The sequence below is a fragment of the Scyliorhinus torazame genome, chromosome 4, assembly GCF_047496885.1.
Source record: "Scyliorhinus torazame isolate Kashiwa2021f chromosome 4, sScyTor2.1, whole genome shotgun sequence".
NCBI classification, from domain to species: Eukaryota; Metazoa; Chordata; class Chondrichthyes; order Carcharhiniformes; family Scyliorhinidae; genus Scyliorhinus; species Scyliorhinus torazame.
This window is the reverse complement of record NC_092710.1, coordinates 234,790,407-234,815,267: the sequence shown is the minus strand read 5'-3', so window position 1 is coordinate 234,815,267 and position 24,861 is coordinate 234,790,407. Positions and strand designations below refer to the sequence as shown.

The following is a 24,861-nucleotide window of genomic DNA, read 5'->3' as shown; positions in this document are numbered from 1 at the left end:
TATGATTCCCTGGTCTATGTCTACCTCCCTTTTTTGATCATATGACAATGTTAGCAGTCCATTTAAAAAAAAAAATTTAGAGTACCTAATTCTTTTTTCTCCAACCAAGGAGAAATTTAGTGTAGTCCATTCATCTACCCTGCACATCTTTTTGGGTTGCGGGGAGAATGTGCAAACTCCACAGGGACAGTGACCCGAAGCCAGGATCGAAGCTGGGTCCTCGGCACCTTGATGCAGCAGTGCTAACCACTGTGCTGTCCCGGTGTTAGCAGTCCTCCAGTCCCCAGACCTCACCTGTGGCCGGAGAGGATTTGAAAATTACAGTCAGTGCCCCTGATATCTCTCTTGTTTCTCTCACCAGTCTGGGATACATCTCATCCAGGCCTATGGATCTCTCCACTTTAAGGCTGCTTAAACTGCTATAAATTTCCATTGATATTACATAGTTCTTCACCCCGATGTCTACTTTGCAATATTTATTTAGAATATCAACAGCATGCATTCAAATAGCACCTTTGATGTAGGAAAGGATCGCAAGGCATTCCACAAACATACAATCAGATAAATATCGACACTGATGCAAAGGAGATATTGGGATGAACGAATAAAAGAAAGATCTTAAAAAGTGGAGAGACTAGATGTTAAGGGATGGAATTTCAGAGCTAAGGGCTTAAACAACTGAAGGCATAGCTGCTAATGGGGGAGGGGGTTTGAATCAGTTGGGTTCACAAGATGCCACAGTTGGAGAAAAGTAGCATTCATGGACAGTTGTAAACAGTTTACAGTGATAGCAAGGGCTATGATCAGGGAGGAATTTGAACGTGAAGTGCAGAGTTTAAAAACTAAGATGTTAGTGGACAAAGTAGATCAGGAAGCATATAGGTGATCGGTTAGTGTGTCTTGGTGCAAATTAGGGTGCGGCATCAGAATTTTGGATGAGTGCAAATTTAGGGGTGGGAGACTGGCCATGTGGAGTCTGAAGATAACAAAATCAGGAGACAGAGCTGGAGATGGGAGATAATACAGAGATGGATGTGGAGGGTCTGTGATGGACGAGATATAGGACTGGAAGCTCAGCTCAGGCTCAAATAGGATATCTAGATTGGGAACGGTCTGGTTCAACATGGGATTGCCTAGGGAGGAGGATGGAATTGATGGTTAGGGAGAAGTCATAGAGATTTAGTCTCCAAATCTTCAATTGAGAACTATGGCTCATTCAGAGGAGGCCGTTGGATGGACAGTAACAAGAGAGGCAGTGAAGAGGTCTAGAGAGAGGATAGCGGTAAGGTAGGACTAGTTGTTACCAATGCACATATGGAACCTTATATTATGTCTTCAGGTTATATTGGTGAGGAGTAGCATGTAGGTATGAAATAGGAGAGGGCAAAGGTTAAACCTTTCGGCGGGCTAATAGTATGGGAATGAGAAGGTCAACCATTTCATGATATTCGCTGCTTACAACTGATACAAGGTGAGCAGACCCACTCAGCTGGACAACGGAGGAGAGATAGTGTAAGAATTTAAATGAAAACTAGAGTGGTTGAAAAGAATAAGGAGTGAGTGTATACCAAAGTCACATAGGCTGTCATTTATTACTTTGATTAGAGCTATTTCAATGTTGTATCAGGGACAGAAATTTAATTGAAGTATTCAAACAACTATCTACATGTAGGAAAGATGGATTTGAAGTCTAAAGATGTGCAGGTTAGGTGGATAGACATGTTAAATTTCCCCTTAGTGTCCATAGTTGTGCAGGTTAGGTGAATTAACCATGATTAATACGCGGGGTTATGGGAAAGGGCGGGGTAGTGGTCCTAGGTAGAGTGGTCTTACAGAGGGTCGGTGCAGGATTGATGGGCTGAATGGCCTCCTTCTGCACCATAGGGACTCTATGAATGTAACAATATGGTCAACTACTTTGAAGAGAAAATGCATATTTGAAATTTTGCAATAGTTTGCAATGACTGAAGGGAAAATAATGATATTTTTGAGGAAGAGGGTGATGATGCCAGATTTGAAAGGGAGGCAGACAATTCTTGAGGATAGGGATTTACAGTTTACAAGCTAATATGGGGCCAGGAAGGGAAGTTGGTCACAATTTGTTGGAAACAATATTAAGAGAGCAGGAGGTGAGTTTCATGGATGAGATGAGTTTACAGAGGGCTTGATGGAAGACAGAAAGGAAACAGAAATAAAAGATGTGAGCTTTGAACTAGGACAGGGAGGAATCTTGGCTTGGTGAGCATGGAGGAAGACTATGACCACGGCAGCTAGAAGAATTGGTTGATTCTTGAAAATAAAAGACAATGCACTTCTGCACTTTATGTTGAAGCTGAGGGTAGAAGTTGGAGAAGGGTGTAAAGAGATGGTTAAAAGTAGAGAATGGTACAGCACAGAAGGGACCATTCAACCCATTGTGCCTGTGCTAGCTCTTTTAAAGAGCCAGCATATTAGTCCCACTCCCTGCCATTTCCCTGTAGATCTGCAAATATTTTCTTTTCACAAATATCCCTTTTTGATAGTTACTAATTAATCTGCTTCCAATACTCTTTCAGGCAATGCATTGCTTAAGAGGTTTCCCCTCTGGTCCTTCTACGAATTACCTAAAATTTGTATCCTCTGGGCACGGTAGCACAGTGGTTAGCACTGCTGTTTCACAGCTGCAGGATCCCAGGTTTGATTCCCGGCTTGGGTCACTGTCTGTGCGGAGTCTGCACATTCTCCATGTGTCTGCGTGGGTTTCCTCCGGGTGCTCCGGTTTCCTCCCACAGCCCAAAGATGTGCAGGTTAGGTGGATTGGCCATGATAAATTGCCCCTAGTGTCCAAAAAGGTTAGGTGGGGTTACGGTGATAGGGTGGCGGTGTCAGATTAAGTGGGCTGCTCTTTCCAAGGGCTGGAATGGCCTCCTTCTGCACTGGAAATTCAATGATTCTACTGACGACCCTGCCAGTGAAATCAGAATGCCCGACGAACCAATTCAAAAATCTTCATTGTTTCAAACATCAATATTAAATCTCCCCATAATCTTCTCTGCTCTAAACAACCCCAGCTTCTCTAGACTTTCCACATAACTGAAGCTCTAAACCCTGGTCCCCTCTTCCCCCACTCCAGGATGATGTGTCATGCCAGATCTGGGGCATTATTCAGCAGAAATAATTCGAAGTCTGCTTTTGGTGGAGTGGTTCTTGGTGGCTGAGATTCACTCTGCTATTCATCGGTACTCTGCCGGTTCTTTGGGCCTCAGGGAGTTTCTCCCCACCGAGGCCACCGGTTTCCTGCTGGCAAGCTCAGCCCCCTTCCAGCCCCTCCCCTGCGTTTAATGAACCCCTCCCCCAACGTTCGAGATCCTTGGAACCCGCCCCCCTAATGTGCAAGGCCTCCCTGGGTCCGACCTGTGGCACACCGGCACTGTCAGGCTGGCGGTGCCTCGGTCAGCCTGGCGGTGCCTCAGGCATCCTGGCAGCGCCTGGCTGGTAGTGCCAAGGGTACTACCCTGCCCCCCCCCCAGGTGCATGGTCCGCATTTGTGGAAACCAGTGCTAAATGGGGCCCTATTGAGGTCTCGCAGATGTGGTGGCTGTTGACTCCTGGGCGCCAGGTGAAAGCGGTTTCCGGGTATTTAAATATATGCAGATATGGATCACACCCAGTGAGGGCGAGGTCCAGATCATGCCGTGAGCAATCAACCCCGATGTGGAGCCCGATTTCGGGCTCTCACAGGATTCACCAGTTGCGCCCGGCTTTGTGCGAGCCGCAATGGGGTGGCTGAATCACATCCCTGGTAATGAATGGCTAAACCAGTTGTGCACTGTAAAATTTCACGTTGGTCACCATTAAATGGAACAAAGACAGGGGGAAGAACTAGGTAGCTGGCAGAGTAAAGGTTTTGCTGGGTACAAAGAACAACAAAGGTGGATGTGAGGCTGTTATGGAGCAACTCCATAACTGAGGACGAATTGTGGGAACAAAGGGTGAAAGTTTGTATTGTGAGGTGTATGAAAGTGTCTAATGGAAGAAATCTTTTTCCGCAAGGGGTAAAGAGAAGGCAGTGGGGTTGGAAAGATTAAGGAGGATCTGAGTGGTGAGGGATACAGGAAAATGATCAACAATGGCAATAGAGAAATCATGCGGAGTGGTACGGTGGCACAGTGGTTACCACTGTTGCCTCACAGGCCAGGAACCAGATTCAATTCTGGCCTTTGGTGACTGTGTGGAGTTTTCATTTTCCCCTCAAGTGTCTGCGTGGGTTTACTCCGGCTGCTCCAGTTTCCTCCCATAGTCCAAAGATGTGCAGGTTAGGTGGATTGGCCATGATAAATTGTCCCTGAGTGTCCAAAAGATTAGATGGGGTTACAGTGTTATGTAGATAGGACGGGGGAGTGCGCCTATGTAGGGTGTTCTTCCAGAGGATTGGTGCAGACTCAATGGGCCGAATGGCCTCCTTCTACACTGTAGGGATTCTATGCAAGCTGACTTGGTTGAGAGACTGATCGTGGATATGCACAGGGGAATTTATGTGGAGGTTGGAGGACAAGAGTTGAGTGAACCCAAAATAAGTAAGGGCAAGGTAAACTGAGATGGAGGCTGAAATGGCCAAGGGTGAGAATATGGCATGGGTCAGGGTACGTGGTAGATGAGGAAGATTTCAGAGGCGAGGAGTGTGTGGTTGAAGAAGATGAGTTGCTCAAGGAGAACGTGCTGGTGGGGTAGGGAACAGACTAAAGTGAGGTGAACAGAAGAGCCATTTGTCCATCTTACATCTATCTGGGGTTCAATACGAGTGATCCAATTCTGAACAGCATCTGTTACAATCTCAACCGCAGTAGCACAGTGGTTAGCACAGTTGCTTCACAACTCCAGGGTCCCAGGTTCGATTCCTGGCTTGGGTCACTGTCTAGGCGGAGTTTGTACTTTCTCCCCGTGTCTACGTGGATTTCCTCCGGTGCTCCGGTTTCCTCCCACAGTCCAAAGATGTGCAGGTTAGGTGGATTAGCTATGCTAAATTGCCCTTAGTATCCAAAAAGGTTAGGGGGGTTTACTGGGTTATCGGGATAGGGTGGAGGTCTGGGCTTGGGGAGGGTGCTCTTTCCAAGAGCCGGCGCAGACTCGATGGGCTGAATGGCCTCCTTCCGCACTGTAAATTCTACTAATAAAAAAACATCAAATAAATGAACGCTACTTGCACATTTAGTGAAGACAGATTTATGTTCCAGGATAGGATGGTGAAAGGGAAAATACATGTATAATGATATATAATACTGTGTCTTAAATACAACAAGTGTACCCAAAATTAGTGTGGGTGAATTTAACTTTGATAGTGATTAGTGTAAAGTAAATTGCTTGGGTTAAGTCAGGCCTGTAGTGGTATTTGCTAATCAGCTGAAAAACTTTTACAAAAAGGGTTCAAATTTTCAGTAGAGGAATAACACTTTGAAAATCCCATAGTAAATGAACTCTGAGCCATTTAAGTTACAGTTAAAACCTGCATTTCAGGGAACCATAGGTCTTTAGGGCAGCACGGTAGCATTGTGGATAGCACAATTGCTTCACAGCTCCAGGGTCCCAGGTTCGATTCCGGCTTGGGTCACTGTCTGTGCGGAGTCTGCACATCCTCCCCGTGTGTGCGTGGGTTTCCTCCGGGTGCTCCGGTTTCCTCCCACAGTCCAACATTGTTCAGGTTAGTGGATTGGCCATGATAAAATTGCCCTTAGTGTCCAAAATTGCCCTTAGTGTTGGGTGGGGTTACTGGGTTATGGGGATAGGGTGGAGGTGTTGACCTTGGGTAGGGTGCTCTTTCCAAGAGCCGGTGCAGACTCGATGGGTCGAATGGCCTCCTTCTGCACTGTAAATTCTATGACATATTATGGGCGGGTGAGCTAGGCAGAAGAAGAAGTGTTTCCCTCAGCTTTGGTTCATGAGCGTTCATTGATCATTTTAAAAGGAAAAAGAATCAAAGGAGAATTATTTTTATTAATTAGAAGCTCTCTTTTATGGAGTTAAAACAGAGTCTAAAATACATTTTCCTTTTGAAGATGTCAATGTTCATGCCAGCTGGAGATCCTCGGATCTCTCTTGATACTACAAGACTCCTGTGATGATGAGTCAATTGCTAAAATGGCTTCAAATCAGTCTGTGAATCACGTGGGCCACCCAATGCCTGGAACCACAGACAGGTCATAAGATGCAGTTTAAAATAAGGTACCTATAGTGATAAGCATAGTGATATAAGTCTTGACTGTATAGTGACATGATAATAGATCAGGTTTGGTACTGACTGCTGATAGTATTAAGGATTTGTGGCTTGTGCTGATCAACAAACGGACAAGGTAGTGCTGCCCCAAACGCCCAGCCTTAGACTGGCTGTCAGGAGGAGGAATCTCCCACGCGAAGGTCAGGATTTGAAGTGGGTATTGAGGCACCAAAGGCACTAAGGATTGTGAAGCACAAGTGGCAGAAATCGACTATCCCCGAACTCTGTAGTGGCGAACAAACGCAGAGTTCTTGTATGAAAGTAGAGCATAAGTTGGGTACTGTTCTGTCAAATGTCTTATTAGCGGTGCGGAAAAGGAGCTGATCAACACTGACCTAGAGCCGAACTCCGGTGGAGAAGCACGTTGCCGAGGTGGTAATAGTGGACACCGTGAGTATAAGTCAAACCCTGAGAGACGGTAGCGACAGCGCGGCGCTGGAATAGTAATAGTGGCTGGGGGGGGGGGGGGGGGGGGGTAGTGAAGTCCCTTCAGTAGAGAGCACATTTTGCTAGGAGGCAGCTGCGGCCGTACAGACGGTGCTAGGGTAGTAATAGTAGCTGGGGGGTAGTGAAGTCCCTCCAGTAGAGAGCACACTTTACTCATAGTAACCGGAGGCATTGAAGTCTGCGAGATGGCAGGCAATGATATAAAAGGGGATCTGCAGGTTCTCTTATCGAGACATATATGACAGACAGACAAGTGTTGATAAAAAAAGATAAAGAAGGCCTGCTGGGACACTTCCCAGACCTTAGAACAACAGAGGGGTTGGATAGACAAAGAGAAGAGAAACAAGACTAAAAAGATAGGGATAATGTTAGTACATCAGTTAGCAGGACTAATTGAACAAGTAGGCACCTCTACTGAAAAGTGGAAGGAAGACAAAGAGAAGATTAGGGAATTAGAATCTAGAGTAAGGGAACTGGAGAAACACAACCACATGTTGAGAGAACAAGGGAGGGGGGGAAACTGATCCCCTACCCCCTTACGAGCCCACACAGCAGGGGCCAACGGGGGGGTTGGGGTGCGTTAGAATACAATTTAGCACCAGTAACCTGAGGGGGAACAGATGCGCAGCCAAAAGCGAATTATAAACCCTTTACCCCAGGTGAGAGACAGCAAATAATGGCTTCCCTAGGCAAATTACAACCTGGAAGCGCAAACACCAGTTTCTGGGAAGAATTAGACACAATCTGGGTAGAACACCAGTTACACCTAAGAGACGTACACCAGCTGGTCAGGGCAGCCTGTCCAGCAGATAAGTGGAGGCAGGTAGCTGGCGGACCCGCCACTCCTGCAGCCCAGGATTATAACGGGGACGGTGGACACATGCCGTCGCTTTAACAGCAGAGGTAGATGCACAGCAGGACCCCTTCGCCCAATTTAAAACGGAAATCCAGAGAGTGTTAGGGAACGCTCCCACTAACTGGAGCAAGATCACTACCACAAGACAGCAGAAAGGGGAAGGAGCTTCTGAGTATGGGGAACGATTGTTCCACGTGTACCAAGAGTGCTCAGGGCAAGGGAACCCATGCCGTGCGGATCGGGCGTTCATCCAAGCTTTTAAAGATGGACTCTCTAGTGCCCACCAAACTATCCTAAAAATGGGAGTGATTATGTCCCAGGATTACGACGAGTTGGTAGAGTGGGCGGTGTACAGGTAGAGGAGACATCCCAGGTCAGAGCAAGACCAGAAAGAGTAGCAACCCCCAGTAACGGGAACTGGGCCAAGCCGAAACTGACCTGCCACAATTGTGGCCGGCAAGGGCACTATGCGAGGGATTGCGGCGCCCCACAGAAAGGAGACAGACCAGGAGACAGTGGGAAGCATTGCAGCCACTGTAATAAGTATGGCCACTCAGAGGCAGTGTGTTGGGAGAAGCATGGGAGACCACCGACCCGATCCAGGACCACCACAGAACCGGAGGGATCACGGAACCTCCGAGGTCAGCAGGGCTGACTGTCTGCAGCCCCCACTCACAAGGGTAAAAAGGAGGGAAGAATTTATGTGTCTGCACTAGTAGGGGGCAGACAATGTGAGATGCTAGTGGACACAGGAGCGTCCATATCTGTTACCAACCTACCCTTACCCCATACAAACAAAATGATTCACCTAACCGGGATAGGAGGGAACAAAACACCCGCCTACCTGAGCGAAACCACGTTAGTAGAAATAAATAATTTGTATATACCCATGAGATTCTATGTATGCCAAAATAACGAGGGTACAATAATGGGAAATGATTTAATGAAGGAATATAAAGTTAATAGATTGTGAAAAGAGAGAATTGATTTAGCCAAGACAGGACGGTCGGAAAACTAAAATAGGGAAACTTACAAATCACTTGAAACCATTACGGTGGCCACAGTCACCGCCAGAAATTGGGAATTAGAGACAGGGGGGTTCAGAGCCTTCTGTGCTTCCATCCCCAGAGTGTGGGCGGAGACAAAATTAGATACTGGACTGACTAAAACGGACCCAATAAGGGTACCAGGACCAGAGCATAAGCCCCACCGGCAGTATCCAATTAAGCCAGAGGCAGAAAAGGCCGTAGTAGAAATAGTCAAAGGGTTAGTGAAGAGAGGAATCCGAAGGGAGACCACAAGCACCACTAACTCCCCAACCTGGCCAATAATCAAGCCTGATGGGAGCTATAGGCTCACAATAGACTATACCGGACTTAATAAAGTCACGCCCAAATTGCACCCCATTGTAGCAAACCCCTCGACAATCCTGAACGGACTGTCGCAGGAACATAAAATAGTCACAGTATTGGACATAGCCAATGGATTCTGGTCCCTCCCATTGGATCCAGAATCCCAGGACAAATTTGCCTTTACAGCAGGGGACAGACAATACACGTGGACTCGCCTACCATAGGGATTCCACAACAGCCCCGCTACCTTCCATCGGGTAATGAGTGACATCCTGAGTAGGGTAGAACTACCAGAGGGCAGCATGGCCCTACAATATGTAGACAATATCCTAATAGCTTCAGGGTCCAAGTCGGGACACCAGGAAGCACTGTACCTAATCCTACACGAGTTAGAAACTGCAGGGTTAAAGGTAAGCCCCAAGAAGGCACAAATCGGGAAGGCACAGGTCCTATATCTAGGACACCTTATATCCCAAGGACTTAAAGAAATACAGATCGGAAGCAGGCAATTCAACAAATGCCACAACCCATCACCATAAGAGGGGTCAGGAAGGTGTTAGGGTTATTCAACAATAGCCAAAGTTTTATCCCGGGATTCGCAAAATTGGCCGAACCAATACAGGGACTAGTCAAAGGGGGAAAACCAGCGTTAGAGCCCGTAAAATGGGGACCGGAGCAGGAAGAGGCTTACAGTAAACTAAAAACAGAACTAATATCAGCCCCTGGACTAAGGTTACTAGATTCGAATAAAGACTTTCATATCCATTGTAGCAATGAGGGAGGATTCTATTCCGCAGTAGTGACACAGGACCATGGCAAAAGGAGACCATCGGGTACTATTCGACTGCAGAGGGACCGACAGTCACTGGGTTGCCAAGGTGCATAGCCGCTTTAGATTGTGCCGCCTGGGCCGTAAGAATTAGTGAACCAGTAGTGATGGCAGGGAACATAATCCTCCACACCAAGCACACCTTGGTGGAAATGTTAAATACGGGGAAATTGAGGTCAGCCTCGAACATAAGGAGGGCCAAGTGGGAAGCTGTCCTCCTACCCCCAAGCAAGTCCGTAGTAATAGTAAGAGATATAGGGAAGAATCCAGCAGAAGGGATTTTAGATACAGGAGAGCCACACACCTGTGGAGATGTAGACAGAGATGAAGGAGAAGGTAGAATAAAAGACACATCATTAACAACAGCTGAGGAGACCCTCTTTGTAGATGGGTCACAAAAATATGTGGAAGGATCACCCCGGACAGGGTGGGCAGTAGTGAACGATAAGTTAGAAACCATAAGGTCAGGAAGGATTGACGGAGGTCAATCCACGCAAGTAGCTGAACTAGTGGCGCTCACACAGGCACTAGAGTTATCTGAGGGAAAAACCGTGAACATATACACGGATAGCCGATATGCATTTGGAATTATACATGATTACATGACAACATGGGGAAGGAGAGGGTTCATAACCACTAGCGGAACCCCTATCAAACATCAGCAAAGAATTAAGGCGCTATTAAAAACCAGTGAGAAATCCCGAGAACATAAAACATAGAAAATACAGCACAGAACAGGCCCTTCGGCCCACGATGTTGTGCCGAACCTTTGTCCTAGATTAATCATAGATTATCATTGAATTTACAGTGCAGAAGGAGGCCATTTGGCCCTTTGAGTCTGCACCGGCTCTTGGAAAGAGCACCCTACCCAAACTCAACACCTCCACCCAACACCAAGGGCAATTTGGACATTAAGGGCAATTTATCATTGGCCAATTCGCCTAACCCGCACATCTTTGGACTGTGGGAGGAAACCGGAGCACCCGGAGGAAACCCACGCAGACACGGGGAGGACGTGCAGACTCCGCACAGACAATGACCCAAGCCGGAATCGAACCTGGGACCATGGAGCTGTGAAGCAATTGTGCTACCCACAATGCTACCGTGCTGCCCTTAAGAACAAATAAATCTACACTATATCATTTTACCGTAATCCATGTACCTATCCAAGAGCTGCTTGAAGGTCCCTAATGTTCCCAACTCAACTACTTCCACAGGCAGTGCATTCCATGCCCCCACTACTCTCTGGGTAAAGAACCTACCTCTGATATCCCTCCTATATCTTCCACCTTTCACCTTAAATTTATGTCCCCTTGTAATGGTTTGTTCCACCCGGGGAAAAAGTCTCTGACTGTCTACTCTATCTATTCCCCTGATCATCTTATAAACCTCTATCAAGTCGCCCCTCATCCTTCTCCGTTCTAATGAGAAAAGGCCTAGCACCCTCAACCTTTCCTCGTAAGACCTACTCTCCATTCCAGGCAACATCCTGGTAAATCTTCTTTGCACCTTTTCCAAAGCTTCCACATCCTTCCTAAAATGAGGCGACCAAAACTGTACACAATACTCCAAATGTGGCCTTACCAAAGTTTTGTACAGCTGCATCATCAACTCACGGCTCTTAAATTCAATCCCTCTGTTAATGAACGCGAGCACACCATAGGCCTTCTTCACAGCTCTATCCACTTGAGTGGCAACTTTCAAAGATGTATGAACATAGACCCCAAGATCTCTCTGCTCCTCCACATTGCCAAGAACTCTACCGTTAACCCTGTATTCCGCATTCATATTTGTCCTTCCAAAATGGACAACCTCACACTTTTCAGGGTTAAACTCCATCTGCCACTTCTCAGCCCAGCTCTGCATCCTATCTATGTCTCTTTGCAGCCGACAACAGCCCTCCTTACTATCCACAACTCCACCAATCTTCGTATCGTCTGCAAATTTACTGACCCACCCTTCAACTCCCTCATCCAAGTCATTAATGAAAATCACAAACAGCAGAGGACCCAGAACTGATCCCTGCGGCACACCACTGGTAACTGGGATCCAGGCTGAATATTTGCCATCCACCACCACTCTCTGACTTCTATCGGTTAGCCAGTTCGTTATCCAACTGGCCAAATTTCCCACTATCCCATGCCTCCTTACTTTCTGCATAAGCCTACCATGGGGAACTTTATCAAATGCCTTACTAAAATCCATGTACACTACATCCACTGCTTTACCTTCATCCACATGCTTGGTCACCTCCTCAAAGAATTCAATAAGATTTGTAAGGCAAGACCTACCCCTCACAAATCCGTGCTGACTATCCCTAATCAAGCAGTGTCTTTCCAGATGCTCAGAAATCCTATCCTTCAGTACCCTTTCCATTAATTTGCCTACCACCAAAGTAAGACTAACTGGCCTGTAATTCCCAGTGTTATCCCTAGTCCCTTTTTTGAACAAGGGCACGACATTCGCCACTCTCCAATCCCCTGGTACCACCCCTGTTGACAGTGAGGACGAAAAGATCATTGCCAACGGCTCTGCAATTTCATCTCTTGCTTCCCATAGAATCCTTGGATATATCCAGTCAGGCCCGGAGGACTTGTCTATCCTCAAGTTTTTCAAAATGCCCAACACATCTTCCTTCCTAACAAGTATTTCCTTGAGCTTACCAATCTGTTTCACACTGTCCTCTCCAACAATATCGCCCCTCTCATTTGTAAATACAGAAGAAAAGTACTCGTTCAAGACCTCTCCTATCTCTTCAGACTCAATACACAATCTCCCGCTACTGTCCATGATCGGACCTACCCTCGCTCTAGTCATTCTCATATTTCTCACATATGTGTAAAAGGCCTTGGGGTTTTCCTTGATCCTACCCGCCAAAGATTGTTCATGCCCTCTCTTAGCTCTCCTAATCCCTTTCTTCAGTTCCCTCCTGGCTATCTTGTATCCCTCCAATGCCCTGTCTGAACCTTGTTTCCTCAGCCTTACATAAGTCACCTTTTTCCTCTTAACAAGACAGTCAACCTCTCTTGTCAACCATGGTTCCCTCACTCGACCATCTCTTCCCTGCCTGACAGGGACATACATATCAAGGACACGTAGCACCTGTTCCTTGAACAAGTTCCACATTTCACTTGTGTCCTTCCCTGCCAGCATATGTTCCCAACTTATGCACTTCAATTCTTGTCTGACAACATCGTATTTACCCTTCCCCCAATTGTAAACCTTGCCCTGTTGCACGTACCTATCCCTTTCCATTACTAAAGTGAAAGTCACAGAATTGTGGTCACTATCTCCAAAATGCTCCCCCACTAACAAATCTATCACTTGCCCTGGCTCATTACCCAGTACTAAATCAAATATTGCCCCTCCTCTGGTCGGACAATCTACATACTGTGTTAGAAAAGCTTCCTGGACACACTGCACAAACAGCACCCCATCCAAACTATTTGATCTGAAGAGTTTCCACTCAATATTTGGGAAGTTAAAGTCACCCATGACTACTACCCTATGACTTCTGCACCTTTCCAAAATCTGTTTCCCAATCTGTTCCTCCACATCTCTGCTACTATTGGGGGGCCTATAGAAAACTCCTAACATGGTGACTGCTCCTTTCCTATTTCTGACTTCAACCCATACTACCTCAATAGGGTGATACTCCTCGAACTGCCTTTCTGCAGCTGTTATACTATCTCTAATTAATAATGCCACCCCCCCCCCACCTCTTTTACCACCCTCCCTAATCTTATTGAAACATCTATAACCAGGGACCTCCAACAACCATTTCTGCCCCTCTTCTATCCAAGTTTCCGTGATGGCCACCACATCGTAGTCCCAAATACCGATCCATGCCTTAAGTTCACCCACCTTATTCCTGATGCTTCTTGCGTTGAAGTATACACACTTCAACCCATCTCCGTGCCTGCAAGTACTCTCCTTTGTCAGTGTTCCCTTCCCCACTGCCTCATTACACGCTTTGGCGTCCTGAATATCGGCTACCTTAGTTGCTGGACTACAAATCCGGTTCCCATTCCCCTGCCAAATTAGTTTAAACCCTCCCGAAGAGTATGAGAAAACCTCCCTCCCAGGATATTGGTGCCCCTCTGGTTCAGATGCAACCCGTCCTGCTTGTACAGGTCCCACCTTCCCCAGAATGCGCTCCAATTATCCAACTACCTGAAGCCCTCCCTCCTACACCATTCCTGCAGCCACGTGTTCAACTGCACTCTCTCCCTATTCCTAGCCTCGCTATCACGTGGCACCGGCAACAAACCAGAGATGACAACTCTGTCTGTCCTAGCTTTCAACTTCCAGCCTAACTCCCTAAACTTGTTTATTACCTCCACACCCCTTTTCCTACCTATGTCGTTGGTACCAATGTGCACCACGACTTCTGGCTGCTGCCCCTCCCCCTTAAGGATCCTGAAGACACGATCCGAGACATCCCTGGCCCTGGCACCCGGGAGGCAACATACCTTCCGGGAGTCTCGCTCACGACCACAGAATCTCCTATCTATTCCCCTAACCTACAATCTCCTACAACTATTGCTTTTCTATTCTCCCCCCTTCCCTTCTGAGCCCCAGAGCCAGACTCAGTGCCAGAGACCTGGCCGCTAGGGCCTTCCCCCGGTAGGTCATCCCCCCCAACAGCATCCAAAATGGTATACTTGTTTTGAAGGGGAACGGCCACGAGGGATCCCTGCACTTTCTGCCTGTTTGTTTTTTTCCCCCTGACTGTAACCCAGCTATTCTTGTCCTGTACCTTGGGTGTGGTTATCTCCTTGTAACTCTTCTCAATCACCCCCTCTGCCTCCCGGATGATCCGAAGTTCATCCAGCTTCAGCTCCAGTTCCCTAACACGGTCTTTGAGGAGCTGAAGTTGGGTGCACTTCCCGCAGGTATAGTCAGTGGGGACACCGGTGGTATCCCTCACCACCCACATCCTACAGGAGGAGCATGTAACTGGCCTAGCCTCCATCCCCTCTTACCTGACAGAATATAGCTGCCCTGTGGACTAACTAGATCTCCACCCTCCGACCCTGCTCCCAGTCAGCTACACTTTCTGTAAACTCCTGGCTCTCTTCGCACTCTTTGCGGAAATGTCGGAAACAAAATGAAAGGAGCACCTTAATCCCTCCTCACCTAACTCCCTCGGTCACCAAACTCTCACTATCGCACTCAAATGCACCAAATTCAGCACTCAGTGTAAACAAAGTCTGCACTGTCGGGGATCACTTTTATACTGTGAATCAAGCCTCTGAAAACTGGCCTAATCCAATTAACAAGCTCCAGCTGCAAGTGCCTACAAGTAGAAGCCTGTTTAAAGCTTATTGAAAATTCACCTTCTTCTAAACCAAACAGCAACTTTTAAGTTAATTAACTAAATAAAAGAAAGACTAAACTTTAGATAAAAATGAAGCCGCAGTAATCAAAATTAAAACGCACCAGAAGGAGCCAGGAAGAGACAACCTGGATTGGTTGAATTTCAAAGGAAACCAAGCAGCTGATGCAGCAGCACAACTGGCTCTAGAACAAAAAACAATTAGCGAACTACCAATAGCAGCTACAGAACCAGTAGAAGAAGATATAGATATTAGGGAATTACAGGAGAACACCCCAGGTGAGGAGAGAGATGGGAAGCGCAAGGTGCAGCCAAAGGGGCTGATAATGTTTGGAGACGAGAGGATAAGGTGTTAGCACCAGAATGCATACAGAACACCCTATTGGAATTACACCATGGGCTCTCACACGTCGGTAGAGAGGCCATGATAACCAGCTTAGGAAGAGAATGGTGGTGGAAAGGGATGGGAAGAGACGTAGCCCGACACTGCCACCGATGCGTGATATGTGCACAACACAACCCTGGTAAACCCATAAAAATTAAAATGGGACACCAACCCAGACCAAAGGAACCCTGGGAATACCTGCAAATGGATTTCACAGGGCCACTACCATAATCCCATGGGAAAACTTATTGTCAGGTCGTCATAGACCAATTCACCCGGTGGGTAGAAGCATTCCCTACCAGAAATTGTACTGCTACCACGGTAGCCAGAATATTGGCAGAGGAAGTAATCCCTAGATGGGGAGTGCCCCTACAAATTAATTTGGACCAGGGGACACACGTCACTGGGAACGTGATGAAAACAGTATGTAAGCTGATGGGGATAAAACAAAAATTCCATATCCCCTATCATCCACAGAGTTCTGGGATGGTAGAACGTATGAATAGAACACTTAAGAATGCATTAGCTAAAGCCATGCAAACATCGGGAAAAATGTGGACAGAGGTGTTGCCCACTATACTAATGAGGCTAAGAGCTACCACAAACCGGATTAACCCCTTACGAGCTAATGACAGGACGGGCGATGCAATTACCAGAAAGCATCATAACAGGTGGGACCGATGTAGGTCCGCTAAAAGACAGAATCAGGAGATATGTTTCGGAACTGAGCACCCAGCTAAAAGGGATGCGCAAATTCGTAAAAGACAATCAGGAACAAAAAGACACACAGAGGGAGCTTGAAATAATCCCTGATGTCCCAAGCAGCGGGGAGTCGCGTCTTAATAAGCCAGGATTTGCCCCAAAATGGAATGGGCCATATGAAGTCATAATTAGTGGAGACACCTGTGCCTGTATTGAGATAAGAGGGAAGGGAACATGGAAACATGGGACGCAGCTCAAAGTGTATAAACCTGAACATGAATGAACTAATCCGATTGCTTTCCCCCAAACACAGGAGACCGCGAGCGAAGGACCAGTGTACTCGGAAAGTGTGGAACAGTTCTGCAACCAAGCACACAGACAGATTATAAACTGTAGTGTTAGAATTGATACTTGCTCGTTGTAAAAATGTGTGTAACCACGGGTGTGATTATGATACTTTGCGTTGTCGCGACTGGAAATTTGACTGGGCTAGAGAATAATCTATTTTACAAAGCCCACATAAACTTACACGGGAATCGAACTGTATGCTACCCATTAGTCGGTAGAAGCCCTATTTGTAGCCACCCCTGGGTGGATCCCGAGCAATTTATATATAGTTGATACATCAGGTGCACCCTGTGAGGGAGAAATTGGAAAGTTTAAAAAGGGGATACAGGGGAGATGTGTGGAACTTGTAAATCACACCGACTCTGGGAGCGGGGAGCTCCAAAAGGAGGGAGGGAAAGCTGGTCAAGATACAGCAAGCTATCCACTTTGTTTCACAGGACAGGGATGGGGATGTGCCTATGCCCTGGTCCCCACAAATAATTCCTGCATACAGACGCAATGCATCCACCAGCATTGTCGGGTTAATAAAGGACAGTTTACTTGCACCTGCAATTAATTAAAATGCCTGAACATAACCGCAGGAAGACAGCTCATGTGTGGGCAGTGCAATGGGACTCACGTAAGCTCAGCCACATGGACATACCCGTTTGATACTTACCAGGTGGTGGAATCCAACGGGGTGTCAGGGGAACCGAGAAATTGGGAATACAGGCAGACTCTTAATCAGGACACTACATGCTACCGGGCAAAGGAGGGATACGTCTTCCTCTTCAATGGAACGTACGCGACAGAAACTACATCTCCCAGGCCTTTTTGCAGTGGGAACCATATGGAATGGGCCATATACTCACCATACCATGTCCTCAGAAGGGACATATTCGGAGAAGAATAATGACCCGGGCTATCAGCAAGGAATTCTGTGCTGATTGGGAAACCCCGGGCACATTAGGATCATCCCTGGGGTACGGGTTCCTCGGGACTCTATCTCTGGGGGGAGCAGCAGGAGTGATTAGTGCTAAGAACAGAAATGTAATTGTTTGTGGATTAACAATCTTGGGAAACAGTACCTCAAAAGCGCTAGAGGCTGTCAACCAAGAAATGGCTGAACTGAGATTATATGCACAACAGACACGGTATGTAGTAGACTACCAGTTAGCCCAACAAGGGGGAGTGTGTACAATCATAGGAGATAAATGTATAACCCATGTCATAGACGAATCCTATAATATTACAGAGGCCATTCACAATATCAGGGAACAACTGGATAACTTCAGACAGGGACCCACAAAAGGAAGTAGCTGGCTAGAGTGGCTAGTGGGAAATATCTGGGGACCCTATTTAATACACGGACTGGTCTTGTTCATATCGGTCACACTGGTGTGCTGCCTTAGCTTTCGGTGTCTAAAAATCTGCTGTAGTACCATAACAAAGGTTGTGTCAGGCGCCAGTGTCACCCTTAATGAAACCACGATATTCCCCGAAGACTCCAGGAGATGCGGAGAAAGACGGGAAGTTGTGGACCTATACCTATGAGAAGTACCGTGGTGTTGGTCTACGGGGCTGTTGGGGTGACAACAGCCCGGACCAAAAGGAGGGGTTGAAGTGGGAAATGGTTCAGCCGGGCACTTGGCACAGAAGATGGCTGCCTGACACACAAGATGGAGACACAGAGAATAAAGCAGACATAACTGATGCCTGGAGCCCAGCGGGGTGCCAGTAGGACAGATAGGAACAGATCCAGGACAAAGGGAGCCAGACAGGAAGATTAAGAAATACATAAATGCGGGACACCACTTGAATAAAGCTGACTTCAGCCAAGGTGTACACAATGATATGCTAATACGAATGTCTTGGGCCATTTCCTAAAACAAAGGGACAATCGATACTACTTTCCTGCTGCTGCCTGTAACCTGTAAAACCTCTTTGACTGTGGCCATGTGTAAATGGCAAAACGTTTACAAATAGCGATGTACAATCTATAAAATGTTTAAAGATAACAAGGTGATAATTGTTTTGTATCTGGGCTCATTGTGAACCCAAAGTATAAAATGAATGACTGCCATTCAAACCTGGAGAAAGGCTAGCTACTGTACCGCGCGGTACGTACATTTTCTCCCGAAGCTTCGTGTAACAATAAAACTGCACTTATTTGAACACAGAAAGTCTGACTCTTGAAGTGGTTGATTTTTCCCACAACAAAATCATCCCAAAGCCACACCCAGGCTTTAATCAACAAGTTATATTAATTAAGCCTTACGAGTTGTCCCTTCTATTTTCAAGCTTTGTATGGTGCATACAATGAGTGGGAAACTATGCTCCATTCTGAAGTTTGACATTCGCAATTATTTTATAAATCAAGAGTTTTGAGTACCCAATTAATGTTTTCCAATTAAGGGGCAATTTAGCGTCGCTAATCCACCTAGCCTGCACATCTTTGGGTTGTGAGGGTGAAACACACCCAAACACAGAGAGAATGTGCAAACTCCACACGGACAGTGACCCAGAGCCGGGATCGAACCTGAGACCTCGGCGCCGTGAGGCAGCAGTGCTAACAACTGCGCCACCGTTCAGCCCTATAAATCAAGAGTTAACCATTCTTATGCCATGTGGATTTCTGATAATATTGTGCTGGAGCCAAAGTGTCAATACATCTTTTGTTACTTTGAAATCGCTGACAAATTACAAAAAAAAAAAAAACTTAGTAACAAAAGTCTTGTCAGGTGAAATGTATCAGGGCATTGCTTTAAACTTCTGGTGTTTAACCCAATGAATCTTTGCCTAGGCCTAGTTTTAGACTAAAATAGAACATAGAACATTACAGCGCAGTACAGGCCCTTCGGCCCTCGATGTTGCGCCGACCTGTGAAACCACTCTAAAGCCCATCTACGCTATTCCCGTATCGTCCATATGTCTATCCAATGACCATTTGAATGCCCTTAGTGTTGGCGAGTCCACTACTGTTGCAGGCAGGGCATTCCACTACTACTCTCTGAGTAAATAACCTACCTCTGCCATCTGTCTAATATCTATCTCCCCTCAATTTAAAGCTATGTCCCCTCGTGCTAGACATCACCATCCGAGGAAGAAGGCTCTCACTGTCCACCCTATCCAATCCTCTGATCATCTTGTATGCCTCAATTAAGTCACCTCTTAACCTTCTTCTCTCTAACAAAAACAGCCTCAAGTCCCTCAGCCTTTCCTCATAAGATCTTCCCTCCATACCAGGCAACAGTCTGGTAAATCTCCTCTGCACCCTTTCCAAAGCTTCCACATCCTTCCTATAATGCGCCGACCAGAATTGCACACAATACTCCAAATGCGGCTGCACCAGAGTTTTGTACAGCTGCAACATGACCTCATGGCTCCGAAACTCAATCCTTCTACCAATAAAAGCTAACACACCGTACGCCTTCTTAACAACCCTCAACCTGGGTGGCAACTTTCAGGGATTTATGTACATGGACACCGAGATCTCTCTGCTCATCCACACTGCCAAGAATCTTACCATTAGCCCAGTACTCTGTCTTCCGGTTATTCCTTCCAAAATGAATCACCTCACACTTTTCTGCATTAAACTCCATTTGCCACCTCTCAGCCCAGCGCTGCAGCTTATCTATGTCCCTCTGTAACTTGTAACATCCTTCCGCACTGTCCACAACTCCACCGACTTTAGTGTCATCTGCAAATTTACTCACCCATCCTTCTACGCCCTCCTCCAGGTCATTTATAAAAATGACAAACAGCAGTGGCCCCAAAACAGATCCTGGTGGGACACCACTAGTAACTGGACTCCAGTCTGAACATTTCCCATCAACCACCACCCTTTGTCTTCTTCCAGCTAGCCAATTTCTGATCCAAACTGCTAAATCACCCTGAATCCCATGCCTCCTTATTTTCTGTAGTAGCCTACCGTGGGGAACCTTATCAAATGCTTTACTGAAATCCATATACACCACATCAACTGCTTTACCCTCATCCACCTGTTTGGTCACCTTTTCAAAGAACTCAATAAGGTTTGTGAGGCACGACCTACCCTTCACAAAACTGTGTTGACTCTCTCTATTCCTTTCCAGATGATTATACATCCGATCTCTTATAAACCTTTCCAAGATTTTGCCCACAGCAGAAGGAAGGCTCACTGGTCTATAGTTACCTGGGTTGTCTCTACTTCCCTTCTTGAACAAGGGGACAACACTTGCTATCCTTCAGTCTTCTGGCACTATTCCTGTAGACAAAGATGACTTAATGATCAAAGCCAAAGGCTCAACAATCTCCTCCCCAGTTTCCCAGAGCATCCTAGGATAAATCCCATCCAGCCCAGGGGACTTATCTATTTTAACACTTTCCAGAATTGCTAACACCTCCTCCTTATGAACCTCAAGCCCTTCTAGTCTAGTAGAATGTGTGTTCTGCAATAAAATGTTTTGATGGAAGAAATCGATTATATTGATGCAGAAAATTATTGTTTGCATCATTAATAGTCAAATTGCCAACTTTATTTTATTGCAGACCTTATTCCATTTTCAAAGTAGTAATGCCTATATTAACAGAAAGAATGTGTCACACACATTTGCTCTCTAATACCACATTTAACAGAACAATTCGATATAAGGCATTCGCAATCTGAGCATTAGTGATTTTTAAATTTAATTACTTTGGCTGATCCTCATTATGAATAATGTCAATGCTGAGGAATGCAGAATTTAGTTTTAAATTTGCAGCCAGTGTCAGTATCAAGCATGCCCATGTCAAATATAGCACCAGGTAATGATGCTCTAATCGAAATACATCAAGAGAGTTAAGTATCTGCACACCGGAAATATACAGTAATTAATGTATATTTTCACTTCCACATTTTAAAATTATATGAGCGCTCCGCACATCTCACAGTATTCGCAATCCAGGGTAAAATAGAAGAGATAAACAATACATTTCTCAAAGAACCTTTTGTATGGGCTGTAGCCGTCACAGGAAAGTTCAGCATATGTTTTCCATCCCTAATTGTCCTTGAGCTGAGTGACTTGCTGGGTTATTTCGGAGATGTTAGGAAACATAAAGTTGCATTTGTAGACTTAAATTCCTAAATTTTAGCTTGAAGTTTAAGTTATATTTCTGTGTTGAGAAAGAGCTTTGGTTTAATTTGTTTTTATTTTTAAAAAAAATTTTCTCCCAAATACGGAACAATTTAGCATGGCCAAACTGCCTCACTTGCCCATCTTGGAGTTGTGAGGGTGACACCCAAGCAGACATGGGGAGAATGTGCAAACTCCACACGGACAGTGACCCAGGTCTGGGATCGAACCTGGGTCCTCGGTGCCGTGAGGCAACAGTGCTAACCAGTGTGCCACCATGCTGCCCTTGTTTCAACTTTAAAGAGTTGCCTGTAAGTCTGTGGGTCTGTTGGTGTGAATGCATTTTATTGAGGGTTTATGACCCTTAAAATGGGGAACTGTGTTATTAAATGGGTCAGTGGCTTAAGGAAGTTAAAAAAGGGAAAGAAAACTGGGTTGTTGCCACACAACAAAGGGCAAAATAGAGTGCAGTTTTAGTCCAGTTGGAAGCAGGTGCCAGGAGGTGAACTGGACACAAGGGAGGGAACTGCAGAAAGCAGACTTCCCAAAAGAACAGAACGTTTCAGAAACCAGGGAGTGGAACAAATAGAATGTCCCAGGAAGACATTTGAGTGAAGGAGCACAAACAAGAGTCTGAACAAGGTCCTGTTCAGGGAAGATAAAGTAAGGAGCAGAGGAAAAGGCAAAGCTGCAGGGAAAATCAAGGTAAAGTGGGCTTATGAGAAGCTTGAAAATCCGAGGAGATAGCCAAAGGTGGGTGACACCTTACTATGGGCATGTAATGCAGTGATGTTCTGTTAGTACAGCTGAGTATCGGAGAGTTGTGGAAAGCAAAGCTTGAATGTACCCCACAATCCAGGGGAGAAGCACATTGGAAGGTGAGATCTAAACCCTGGAGATTCCTTGTGGAAGATGTCTGAGGGAAAGTGTTACTTGGGAGAAGATTCCAATGTGAGCTCTGAGCATTGAGATTGGAAACCCTTGGGCGAAAGACAGAGTTCCTTGTGACTGGTTGGCTCATGGTGTGACAAGTGTCTGGAGGGAGCTGATGAGAGATCCATTGAAGTTACTTTGGGGTGGCATCTGTCACTTGGTTTCAGAGTGTGGTGCGTCTGACCACGGGTCACCTCTTCGTTTACATGGACTGTACTTATTGTGAACATCAGAGTATAAGATAGACTTTGTAACTTGTGTTATCCTTGTAAATCTGTATAGATTTGTAAAGATATAGTTGGGGTGAAGGGGTAGTATAATATAGTTCATTATTGGGTGGCACGGTAGCACAGTGTTAGCACTGTTTCTTCACAGCGCCAGTGACTCAGGTTCAATTCCCGGCTTGGGTCATTGTCTGTGTGGAGCCTGCACGTTCTCCCTGTGTCTACGTGGGTTTCCTCCGGGCGCTCCGGTTTTCTCCCACAAGTCTCGAAAGACAAGCTTGTTAGGTGAATTAGACATTCTGAATTCTCCCTCTGTGTATCTGATCAGGCACCGAAATGTGGCGACTAGGGGATTTTCACAGTAACTTAATTATAGTGTTAATGTAAGCCTACTTGTGACACTAATAAAGACTCTTATTCTTATTTAATAAATGTTGATCCTTTGGTTAAAATTTCATCAGTATCATAAAATCATAGAACCCCGATAGTGCAGAAGGAGGGTATCTGGACCATCGAGTCTGCACCGACCCTTGCTGTAGGTGTGGAGTCACAGGTAAAGATGGCACATTTTTTTACCCCCTTAAAGACATTCGTGAACCAGATGATTATTTACGCCAATCAATGATAGTTTCATGGTTACTGTACTAAGAATTAGCTTTTAGTTGATTAAATTTAAATTCCATTGGTTGCCATGGTGGGATTTGAACCCATTGCCCCACAGCATTAGCCTGGTACCCAAAATTACTAGCTGAGTGACATTATCATTACACCAGCATGTCCACCCACTATCACCCTTTGTCATGAAACACTTACCAGCCCTCTGTCAATGTAACTGTAATTTATTAGCTGAGATTGTTCTTATAACGCACATGCAGATTCTGTCCGTTAAATAAGTGAAACACTGAACCTACATTGTCACATGTAGCTCAGTGCTAACACTTGCTCACCTTTATGTCTGACGGTTGTGAATTCAAACCCCACAACAGAAACCTGTGCATATATTCTAAGATGACACTTCTGTCCTGTTCTGAGGATGATTTGAGGTGGTGGATGAGTGTGGGGGTAGGTGGGGTAGGCCAGAGCTTTGTGTGGGTGGATGTTTTTCTGTTCTTAGTGGTTAGCAATAGGCAAGGGCAAGACGGTAGCACAGTTAGTGGTTAGCACAGTTGCTTCACAGCTCCAGGGTCCCAGGTTCGATTCCCGGCTGGGTCACTGTTTGTGCGGAGTCTGCACGTTCTCCCTGTGTCTGCATGGGTTTCCTCCGGGTGGTCCGGTTTCCTCCCACGTTCCAAAGATGTGCGGGTTAGGTGGATTGGCCAAGCTAAATTGCCCTTAGTGTCTAAAAATTGTTAAGTGGGGGTTACTGGGTTACGGGGATAGGATAGATATGTGGGCTTCAGTAGGGTGCTCTTTGTAAGGGCGGTGCAGACTCGATGGGCCGAATGGCCTCCTTCAGCACTGTAAATTCTATGATTCTATGAATAAACTCCCTTCCCCACCCTTCGCCTTTCAGATGAGATGTTAATCAGAGGACCAGTCTGCCCTCATGGGTGGATATAAAAGGTTCTATGGCAATTTTTGAAGGACAGGGGATTTGTCTCTGGTGTCCAGGCCAATGGTGATCTTCCTACCAAAACCACCAAAAGAAAAGAAAGTCTGGTGATTATCACATTGTTGTTTGTGAGGCTTTCTGTGCAATGTCGTTCCCACATTTCCTACAATACAACAGCAACTACATTTACAAACCGCTTTCCTCCGGGTTCTCCGGTTTCCTCCCACAGTCCAAAGCTGTGCAGGTTAGGTGGATTACCAATGCTAAATTTCCCTTAGTGTCCAAAAAAGAATGGGTGGTACGGGGATAGGGTGGTGGTGTGGGATGAGGATGGAGGTATGGGCTTGGGTAGGGTGCTCTTTCCAAGGGGTGGTGCAGACTCGATGGGCCGAATGGTCTCCTTCTGCAGTGCAAATTCTGAGTTGACAAAGCACTTGGTAATGTGCTTAGGTTGTGCAAGACACTATACAAATGTGAGGTTTTTTTCTCACTTAGCTACTCTTCTGCATGACCTAGCTGAAATGAATGGAGGAGTATTGGAATCCGCATTGTAACCCTCCATGGTGCATTACA

The 24,861-nt window shown here is 46.0% G+C and overlaps 1 protein-coding gene across 2 annotated transcripts in view; it reads right to left on the bottom strand.

Annotated features, from left to right (window-relative positions):
- clu (clusterin) overlaps window positions 1-24,861 on the bottom strand; it is an 84,644-nt gene that overhangs the window by 56,737 nt on the left and 3,046 nt on the right. The gene's annotated exons all lie outside the window — the stretch shown is intronic.